This window comes from Adiantum capillus-veneris, chromosome 1 (genome assembly GCF_014529385.1).
Source record: "Adiantum capillus-veneris isolate H3 chromosome 1, ASM1452938v2, whole genome shotgun sequence".
In the NCBI taxonomy this organism is placed as follows: Eukaryota; Viridiplantae; Streptophyta; class Polypodiopsida; order Polypodiales; family Pteridaceae; genus Adiantum; species Adiantum capillus-veneris.
In genome coordinates, this window is record NC_140931.1 from 79715530 (window position 1) to 79727633 (window position 12104).

The window sequence follows — 12104 nt, forward strand, 5'->3', positions numbered from 1 at the left end:
ACTTACAAAGATTGCTGGAAGCAGATAATACACCTCTTGTTGGCACTGCCTGCTTTGCAGGGAGTGATATAGGAGTAGTGCCTATGAAATGTTGTACACAACTTTTAGGCTTTTTGAAGCTATTTTAAGATGCTATTTTTCAGCATTTCTTTGGAGCCATGCTTGCAATAAAAATAGCGCAAGGTATGTTGCTGCTGCTCTCTCTCTCTCACTCTCTCAATCTGTAAGGAGTTCTTCTGCTCCCCCTCCCCCCCCCCCCCCCCCCCCCCCCCCCCCCCCGGGCGTCTCGGTCTGATCAGGCAGTGCCGCCGTTAGCGAGTTAGTGACAGCCTTGTTTCTTTTAACACTTTTGAAATTAGGTCATTTTGAGCTACTTTCTTGTAAATTTTAAGACGTCTTCCTTCCATTCACCCTGATTTAAGAACGGCCAATCACCGGCTCTAGGTTAAGGTAAGGCAAACCTTTCTTCACCACGGTAAACAATACATGTGCGAAGATGAGTCTCAAAGAAAGACATATACACAACAAGTTTTTGATATTTTCCAATGTGAGAAAAAATCTCTTTCGCAATGATTTTTTACTATAGGGTTTGACATCATGAGCTACTGCTCGGGAGGGAAGCTAGATGCGGTTGGGGACAAGGGCATCTCTAGAGACACACCTCCAAGTGGTCTTGTCCATTGGTTTGCTGAAAACCACTATCTCCGGGCAGTTCTTGACATAATGACCAATTTTGCGACATTTGTAACATGCATCAGCGAAAGAGGCAAATGCTAGCTCTTGCGAAAAGGCTTCAAAGCATCCCATGTTGAGATCCACATATTTGGGGATGGGCTCCGCTCATGTTCCACAATATACATACCTTAATATCCCGACCTAATCTAATCTAGATCTATTGTAGCCTACACGGCCCAACATAGCGGCAATGGAACGAATGTGAGCATGGAGCCAAAGAGGGAGGCTTTTTTAGTGTAACCCACATAGGGCACAAATTCATAAATTCTCTAATAGGGCAAAACTCATGTGCTCTCGACATGGCATATGTAAAAAAGGAATCCCCCCATACACCTCCTCGTATGATGGTATCCTAAACTATTTACTCAGATGCGCACAAAGCCACATAGAAACCTTTTCTTACCGCTATGAAATGACTTATCTTGTTCCTATTGGTGAGTGCAACTGATGCCCAATCCCACAAGCTTTGGGGCATCATTTGTCTACCCATAAAGTATAACACAATCGACTTAGCACGGCGTTCCTCTAGGCTTTGTAGAGCTAAATCTAGACTAAAGGCAGCATGCATCACATAGCTATTTAAATCCTTGTTCTAGATGAACAAATCAACCCCATGCAGAATCTCCTCAACCATAGTGTATACACCAAAAGAGAACCAATGTTGGCTACCCTAATTCTAACTAAGGCTTCACTTAATAGTCATGCTATTAAATCTTAATTCTCGCATTGTAGATGAATTTGTGTCACATGCTTTCCTACTAAAAAAAGAATGGGAGTTTTAAAAATCCATGCAAGTGGTATTCCTTTTTTTTTTCCCAAACTCATAATAGTGAGTATCTACATATATATATATATATATATATATATATATATATATATATATATATATATATATATATATATATATATATATATATATATATATATATATATATAAACCGAAAACAAAAGTTATAGTGAAACCCATGCTCTACTCAAGCCATGGCATCAAAAAACAACCGAACCACCATAGGATCACCACATACATTGGCTGACAAAGGGAGCCACCCTAGGATCACCACATACATTGGCTGACAAAGGGAGCCATCCTAAGACCATCACCAACAAATGGGAGCCAAGAATGACTTGGAGCCACATCAAACCCCTTGACCACCAAGCCAAGATCGAGAATTTAGAAGAGTCATCTTTTATTCTTCTTCTGCTTAAGCAAGTTAACAATTTTTTTCATGTTACCCTTGACCTTCACAATATGGTTGATGATGTCCATTTGAATTTCCTAAGCACCACTTGAATCCGGCTTAGGTTAACTAGATTCACTTGACATCTGTGTCTCAATGGCGGGGTTATCCATCGGCTCTAGTCTATCCTACATCTCTTTATTTTAATGTTGGAATTAGGGTTGCAGAGAAACGCACACAGCTTGGAGAAGACGAAGGAAGCTCAAGGCACACAATAGAGAGTGTGTTACTTAGTGTGCAATAGAAAGATAGATAGCCTTAGAGTAATGGGCGTATATACAATGCTCGGGGGGAAAAACCTCCTAAAGAATGAAAAATGCCATGGAGGTCCTAGTGTGTTCACAGACATCACTACCACATGTACATGGTAACAAATCCCCCCTAGAGTGATGCGGTGAACGAGAGCTGGCACATGAGTAAAGGAAAGTGCCATGTCCTGAGGACATGATCAGTCCACAAAGGGGAGTAAGCCAAATCTTTGCGGAAAGCTTCAAGCTTCTCACGAGACAATGCCTTTGTGAAAAGATCTGCAAGGTTGTCCTGTGTTGGCACATAAGCTAAGCTAATCTCTCCTGCTGAGAGCCTCTCCCTGACATAGTGGTAATGCACCTCAATGTGCTTCGTGCGAGCATGAAAAATTGGGTTCCTTGCAACTGCCAATGCGCTCTGACTATCAGTGTAGATAGTGTTGGTAGTGTCCTTTACAACACCCAAATCAGCCATAAGGCGTCTGAGCCATACACACTCAACCATAGCTGTGAAGATTTCCCTGTACTCAGTCTCACAACTCGAAGTGGCCACAGTAGTTGTAGACTCAACTTCAACATGTTTCCATGGGAGTGGCAATAGGTTTGCAATCCTCAAGTCCAAACTGACATAGCAATGTCTCTATGTAACTTTTCTGACACAAGGCAATACCACCATCACACTGCTTAAACTGTATACCCAAGTAATGATGCAATAGCCCCAAATCTTTCATCTTGAAAGTAGCATCAATGCATGAGCCTGCGCATCCTTTACATCCCAACGAGATTGTTCTGCCGTAGGCAAAATAACTCTAATAGCAGCAAGACCTACAACATCCTCAACATCGCCTACATCCTCAGTACCAGGACGTACATCAATGCCTTGCACAATATTCCAGACACCCTTTGACACAAGAACGTGTTGCATCATATAAGCTCACATAGGGTAATTGTCCCCATCCAACCTGTCCTCAGTAGCAAACATCTTGAAGACATCTGTGTTGTTGTCAGCCATGGTAAATACTGCACTTGATGTGAAAACTGCCCAAAAATAGGAGATCGGAGCGGGAACAACATGTGCTATATAGCACTAACCGTAGAAGACTATAAGGCACCTGTTATGCAGAAATCGGCACTGATAGAAATTCTGCACAAAATGACAAAATTGCCTATGCAAACCTGCCTGTAGTGGAAACAGAGGCCGAAATGAGCCCGAATTAGAAATCTGAGCCCGATCCCGAAATATTTGTCAACCTGCAAACGCTCGCCAAACCTCACTGTAATCGGAGAAAGTGAGCAGGCGTGTGCTCGAGCAGTTGGCGACTAAGCCCGAGAGGACGTAACCTGCTCTGATACCAATTGTTGGAATTAAGGTTGCAGAGAAGCGCACACAGCTTGGAGAAGATGAAGTAAGCTCAAGGCACACAATAGAGAGTGTGTTACTTAGTGTGCAATAGAAAGATAGATAGCCATAGAGTGATGGGCGTATATACAATGCTCGGGGGAAAAAACCTCCTAAAGAGGGAAAGAATGCCTCGGCGGTCCTAGTGTGTTCACACACATCACCACCACATGTATATGGTAACACTTAAAGCTTACTTCACCAGAGGGAACGACCGGCACTACTCGTTCCTCTTGTAGCTCCACAGTCAAACACTCCATCTATTTAGCCACCTCCCCACATGTCCTAGACTCTTCACCGATCTTAATTTCCATCCTATTGACATCCGATGAGGGATTGACCTCTCTAGTCACTCGCCTCCAAGTAGTCTTGAGCCTTGTATAATAGGGGCAACTTCTACCTCCGGGCGATCCGAATTTTTGGTATTCCTAAGCAAAAAGTTCAAACATAATCAAACCTCTATGTATATGTAGAGAGAGAAATCTCCCTATAGGTACAAGTAACTCCACAGGAATGATTCTAAGGTCAAGATTCTCCCCACCAGCACAAAAATCCCTTGCCAAGAGGAGAAATCATCTTCCCTTCATCCGACCAGGCTAAGCTAGTCTCGGGGGGTTCATCTCTTAGACATGTAAGTTACCACGTGAGTTTAAATGAAAGCCAAAACTTTAAAATTTTAATAGGATTATATTAACAAAAGGGTTTTTTAATTTGATTTCATAGAAAAACCCATAAGTTTTTGAAGAAAAGGGATCATTTTATTACCTTAAGCCTGTAAAAAAAGGGGTTTGTTTAATACCCTTTGAATGCACGATATATGAATAGTTTCTTAAAGGTGCACCCCTTGAGAAGCAAGTATGCAAGTAGAGTCGGGCATTTGTGGCACTCAACATCGACAGTGACACATACTTAAATTGGATGAAATTGAGGGAGAAGAATGTCTTGGGTATGTATCTCTCTTTAGCTACTTCTTGTACATTTTTAGTCAATGCCTTAATGCTTGTACTCTAATCTCAAGACCCAAGGCTGCTAAGGGTCTCCAATGTCTCAGAGGCAGACTGGCTATCAATCGTCACACACACAAGGGACTCTGATGTCTCAAAGGCAGACTGGCTATCAATCTTCACACAAAACAAGGGATGCAGATTCTTATAGGGTTAAATGCAACAGAATTCAACTAGAGTAGCTCGAGGACCTTTTGGTATTTTGCAACAAGGTCTACCAAAAGCGACCTAAGAATATGGAGGTAAATGTTTCATTTGCGAGAGAATACATCCGAAAAATCAATCCACACATTCTAAAAGCTAGCAGGGAAGTAGTCTTTTCTTGGGGTGTTGTAGGAGAAGAACACAACAATGATCTACACAAATCCAACCACTTTAATAGCCACTACATGCATTGGAAGCTAACCAATGGTGTTGGTGAGGCTACTTTGGAGACTGTCAAAGTAGAATCTTAGATTCAAGCGACACCTATCTCAAGAACTCCTTCAACAAGACATGACTTAACATGACATCGTGCAAATTACATGCCTACACCATGGAAGCCAAAAGATCTCATTGAAGATGTAGAGTTAATAGTGAGAGTGGCCAAAGATGAACTTGCAAGCACTCAAAACAAATTGGAGGCTATAAAAGTACAAAAATTAAGTGATGAGAATTTGGATAAAGTGCTTGCACTATTGCATGAGAAAATTTCTATAACAAAGTTGAAGGCTGGCAGGTTTTGTAGAGGAATAGTCTATCACAATAACCACCCTTGCTACATAGCTTGAAGCACAAGAATCAATGCTGGTAGCTCTTGGAGGAGTAAAAACTGAGCCGGTGGACAATATCTCTAGGCTGGTGTAAGTTATTTCCAAACATTGACTATATACGTGGATGTATTTTTGCAATTCTTATGTGTATTTGGGTGATCATAGGATGAGATAGATCTTTGTGTTGATGCTATCAACACAGAGATCTATCAAGGAGTTGTAGATGCAACTTTCCCTACTTCAAACATTGACTATATACATGGATGTATTTTTGCAATTCTTATGTGTATTTGGTTGACCATAGGATGAGATAGATCTTTGTGTTGATGCTATCAAGGAGCTGGAGATGCATTTTGCCCTACTTCAAGAGATGATGAATAGGATCAAAGTAGGCTGCTAAGTTTACATCTTCTAAGTTCCGACCTCTACCTTTTATTCTAGATGATCTTACTTTATTTGCAAAATGTGTTGGGTGTGGGTATGGATACAATGGCAATGAAGTTGTCATGCTAGTGGTGCTACCTTGCAATCACACATATTACTCAATGTGATTTGAAAACCTTGTGTGCCTATAGGGATTGAAATGTTTTATGAGAGTGCTCCAAGGAAATTCTATGAGATGATTAGTCAAGTCTGGAATGAGGAGATGGTAAGAGATTTACAATATGTTTTTTGTCTATATGCTACATACCGCTATGCTACATATCAGGGCTACTATGCTAGTTAACACTAGACCATATGGTAGATTACAATTACAATATCATATCTAGCAGTGTTGTCATGATATCTAGCAAAGTCATATGCTTATGCTAGATATAAGTGCCACCATGCTAGTTGGTAGTTTGCTATCCTTCTTATGCTAGATATAGGTGCCACCATTATAGTTGTCAATATCAAATGCTATTTAGCAATACTATATGTTTCTTATGCTAGATATAGGTGCCACCATGATAGCTAGCAATGTTTTCATGATATCTAGCATAGATCTGCATGATGCTAGATAAGAGTGCCACCATTCTAGTTAGCAATGTCATATCCTTCTGATGCTATATATCAGTGCCACCATGCTAGTTACTAGTGACATATGCATATCCTAGATATAGGTGCCACCACAATAGGTAGCAATGTCGTATTATGGTTAGCACTACAACTATGCTAGATATCTGTGCCACCATGCTAGCTAGAATTGGCCCATATACGTGTTAGTACTAGCAGTATTCTACCTAATGGTGCCACCATGGTATTTAGCATTTTCATATGCTAGTTTAGATAACAATCTTTCTTTATGGTCTCTATATGCTATTATTGGTCAACATGCTATTGTGCTAGTTAAAGGTGTTGTCATGATACAGAGGCTAACAATCCATATGACATGCTTGACTTTTCTTGTAGCACATGTTGCATGTAGCTCATCAAGGGGAGCTAGATATTCTTGTTTGGGTAGATATGGCCAATATTAAGCCAGAAACAATAAGCATGGATGTGACTTCCTCTACAACTGAGATTGTGGATATTATCAGGGATGAGGGATTGGAAAAGATGGTGTAGGAACTGATTGTTATAGATGCAAAGAAAGACAATGAAGAGGAGAAACCAATGGGGTACAATGCAGAAGATGAAGCAAAAAAACAAGAGGAGGTGCTAGCTAAGACAAATGAGGTTATCGTTAAGGTCCTAGAAGACCTCAAAATCAAAGACTTTGACACAAAAACAACTGACATAAGAGATGACTCCCCACTAGACCATGTGTTATGCCAACTAGCAAGGAAGAAGGGTCAGAGAACTTGGGCAATCAAGTGTCTCCTGCAAAAAAAATGGAAACCTTATGTAGTTAGACATTATTTCCTACCTAGTTATGCAATGAGAACATGTGCCTGCATTCCCCATCTAGTTATTTTTTGCATTAGAGTACTCTCTAGATGTACTCAATTTGATAGAATCAAGAACTTTGTTAAGTAGATGATACCTATAATGCAAATTCTCAATTTTCATCAACTAGGTAGGTCTATAAATGTCTCTCAAGTGTTACATTACTATGTGTAGGTTGTTGTGTACTAAGTCATGTGGGTGCTTGCACATCTATATGCATTTTATTGCTTTGCAAACGGTATAATGAGTATGGTGTGGCTATCAAAAGTTTACTATTTTTATGCTGCATCCCATCCCCAACCACTTTTGCACCTATTGACAGGGTTTACTCAAGTGAAGCTATTGTTAACAATTGAAGATGAGGAACTAATGGTATGTTTACAACAGCCACCATTTGATGAAGAAAAACAAAATGAAATTCTAAAAGCCAGTAGTCCTCCTAGTAGAGGAAATCTTCATTGAGTGCATGCCACCACTCTTATCAGTTGAAGAGCTAGACTTAGATTAGGCACCTCCTCCCATAGACAAGGATCCAAGGGTTCTTATTCTTGACCTAAATGGAGTGCTAATGTCACATTTTAGGGTAGGTGAGGTGATCCCACCGCACACAAAGATGATGAAAGATGTGGCGTATGAACATGGCCAACATGTGTTTATCCATCCTAGAACCCTTCACTTCCTACTATGGTTCTTGGATAATTTCACAATGTATATATGGAGTTGTGTGCAACTTTCCAATGTCTCCAACCTACTTTGTGTGCCATTTCTCCAGTGTTCCAAAAGATTAGCTGGGTGGCTTTTATCTCAGTCCCATTGCAAAAGGCAAGAAGGTGATGCAGTCATTCTTGGGTCAAAGAAAGTCCATTCTTTACAAAAATTCAATTGATTTTTAGACATACTTTTAAACATGTGCTAAACCCAAGGGATAAGTGGAAAATGCCTCAATACCTTGCGAGATAGGTGGGCCCCTCTCACACTGGTCTTGTAGTGTGCTTCTCTGCACATAAGGCATGAGGTAGCATGTGCATGTTCATTGCAGTATAGTATGCAATTGTTGATGCATGCATGGATGTGCTCATACTCCATGCCAAGTGCAATGACATACGACCTCATTTGTCAACAATCCAAAGACATGTGGTGATATTTTGTGCCCATTAAACTACGAAGAAACAAAAAATTAGTACAAATGTAAGGGGGGCCAACAAGAAAGTGAAATTTTCAAAAAACCATAAATAGACCTACCCAAGAAGTGCATCTAATTTTGCATTGCTCCAAGCAAATAATGTGTGCAAGTTGGGAACCTCCAACAATGCTCGGAGCACTAAGTAATGGGAACCATTGTAAAGAGGTGTTCAGGCATTTGATAGCAACGTGTCCTCCATTGCCTGTGCCCATTTAGTGCAGGGTCTACAATCCTCCTTGCACATGTCGGCTTCATGTGCCAACAACTCATTCACCATGTCAAACAAGTGCTCGTCCTCAACCTTGAAGTGTCCCTTGGATGCGTGTGGAGGAGCTATCAAAGAAGAGCTAGTGTCACAATCATATTTCCATGCCAGAGCACCACCACCAAACGCGGACTGATGGGGAGCATCCTTAAGTGGGGGGGGGGGCAATGCTCCCATCTACTAGGGCACTTTTTTGTGGGATCCAAAGCACTCTCACCACAGACTTCTACCTCTCGTTAAAGCCCACATAATCCTCCATATTAGACTCAAAAGTGACTGGGCGAGAAGAGTCTACCTCAATCGGCTTTCCATTTTGCATGCGGCAATGACACTTGGGTGGTCGTACTTCACTTTCACTCTCTAGGCCTAGAGAGAGCGTAGGCCCACTTGCTTCCACCAAATGCTTTAGGCTTTGTGGCTTGGACTTCGTGGTTGATGTAGTTGATGACTTTTCTTCAACCGTTTGAGAGAAAACCCTTGGTGCTACAAAAAATCTTACTGATGTGAGAGTGTTGATGCGGTTCTCAAAAGCAAAACTCGCCGTCTTTTCTTCACCTTCTTTGTCGACATTCATTGACAGAATGCTTTGGTTGACAGTAGTGATGACACCCCATAGCCCTCCCTCTTAATGCTCTTGATTTGCAATTAGCACAAGTAATGCAAGATGGGGAGCTTACCTCTTGGATACTGATCACGCTACAACCTGGTAGTAGCACTTCAATGAAGGTCTTTAGTGCTTCTACAGCCTCCTCTTCTTTAGTCTTCCATTTTGAAAACTCCTATAGCCACTCATCCATGATTGATGGAATTCATTGCTACTCTTTGTAAACTGAAGGTCTTTGCAAAGCCCCTCTTGGATATTGATCACACACTTCGATGAAGGTTTTTAGTGCTTCTACAGTCTCCTCTTCTTCAGTCTTCTAGTTTGAAAACTCCTGTAACCACTCATCCATGATTGATGGAATTCATCACTACTCTTTTTAAACTGAAGGTCTTTGCAAATCCCTTGACAAGTTTCCTGCAAAAAAGGTCCTTGAATTACATGGATTGCGATCCATGTTCCTCCACAGAATCTGACCAAACTTTCCACTTTGCTTCTAGAGAGCCTACTAATACCCTTGATAATAAAAAATTTGAATTCTATCAATTTTTAGGTTTCTACCATCAAATTTTCAAAATTTCAGAGTTATGGTCGGTCGGGCAAAATATGGTTTTCACACTTTTTTCTAATCTTTTGGCCCAAATACTATGGTTGTAGTTTTTATTTACCCTACTCCTATGTACTAAAATGAATCTAAGAACAAAAACAAACAAAACGGTATAAAATAAAGTAGTAACGAAAAATGGTACAACACTCTGAAAGTAATGAGAAAATTGAAGAATGAAATGCTTTTGACTATCTCACTCACAACTCTCTTTACCTCTCAAGAATAGATTGATCACCCCATCAAGGATCAAAGTTGCCAACTAAAACCAAATATGGCAAAGTCAGACCAAATTGGGCCATAACTTGGGAACTGGGGAAACTTGAGAGAAACTTGTCCAAATTTGAAAATACTGAGAGCCGCTTTTCAATTTTTTGGTCCACCTCTCTCTTGGTATGCACTTGATGTCAAGGCTTCAAGGCTTCGCGGAGGAGAAGACTTGATGCATGGAAATCACAAAAAACTCTATGTATATATTTTGTACATACCTATGGTTTTGTACAAATATTATATGGAAGGTGGCATGCAGACAAAGCTCGTCATGAGATGAAGGCGATTAGGAGGAAACTGGTCAATAAGTAGGGTACATGGAGCTCTCTCATTGGGGGAATGTCCCTAATTGAGGTTACTTTGTAATAATCCCTCTTGTTCATAATCTCTTCCCTAATCACTCTCTTAGACTATAAAAGGAGGCCTCCTCTTTTGTAAACGGACACACACAATCAAGTTCTAACACTCCCTCTCTCACATGTACATCCTTGTGTATGCACCTCTATGCACGAATAATTCTACGATGGCATAGTATTGACTATGGTTGTTTATTTTGGTGCGTGTATGTGTATATGTTTCTTAATGACCAAGAGGTTTGAATTACCATGCACACATGAGTTTGTGAGATGTTGATTATGTGAAATTCCCCTTATGAATGTTTGTATGTTGTTTATGAAGCCCATGTTAATGAAGCTCTAATGATATCTTCCTCTCCCTCTCTCTCCTTCTCTCAAATTCTTCTTGTGTTATGTGCCGATCCCTTACCATGCGTCCTAGCCGCATTCCAAGCTAGGTGGTGCCCCTATTGTGTACCTCCCATGATGAGGCCATCGTGCATAGTCTTGCTGTAGAGACCACCGTGTCTGTTTTGCATCTCCACCTCTCATTTGGTGCCCCCACTACACCGTGCATCAGTGGGACATTACTCTGAGATGGGCCAAAAACAACAAAAACAGGGATTTTAGACACAAAATTCAGCAAACCTTCAGATTGAGATCCAAATCCAAAAATAAGTGAAAATATGACGTCCAGAGAGAGCAGGCATATAGCTGACCAAATTTCATGTTCAAAAGTGGTCAAATATGGATCACGGTCCATGTCTCCCTTGACCATATGAGGCTGAGATTTGACCAGTGGGTAGTTGATACCATTTGAAACAAATTTTCCAAAAGACACAATAGCAAAAACTAAAAAAAGGGTGTCAAAAGTGCAAAACATAGAAACTAGTCAAAAATTGTAGGGCAAAAAAAAAAACTTGCTTCTGACTGATAAAAAGTTGTCCAAATCCAAAAATCAGTGGTGGATTAGACTACTGATGCTGCAAGCAATCAGCAGGTCAAATTTGGTGTCCAAATCTGATGGAACATGGATCACGATCCATGTCCCCCATCAAGATTTTTGGCTTAGATTTGAGCAATAGATAGTTGAGACATAAACAAATACTTTTCCCAAAAGAATCATTGCCAAAAAAGTTATAAAAAGTAGTCAAAAGAGCCAAAAACAGAACATTATCAAAACTATCATAACAAACTCAAGATTTCACCTTTGGTTGGTCAAAACAAATCCAAATTCAAAAAAAAATGATGAGCAACGTACAAACATCATAAGCTATCAGCTCACCAAATCCCAAGTCAAGAGGTGACCAAACATGGATCGCGATCCATGCTCCCCATAGGAATTTTTGGACAAAAACTATACCATCTTGTAGCAGAGGCCATTGTGATCAAAAGTTCCCAAAGGAGGGTTGCCAAAAAAGTTCAAAGAGTGGGTCAAAAAGGCCAAAACAATTTAAAGTGAAAACCGCCAAAACAAACCTGGGGATTGACTTTTGATTGACCTAATCGAGTCCAAACCACACAACAACCATATAGCTAGCATCAAGGGACCAAGGGCAAGTTGTGTCAAGTTCCATCACCTTCTGACACAAGGGTACATG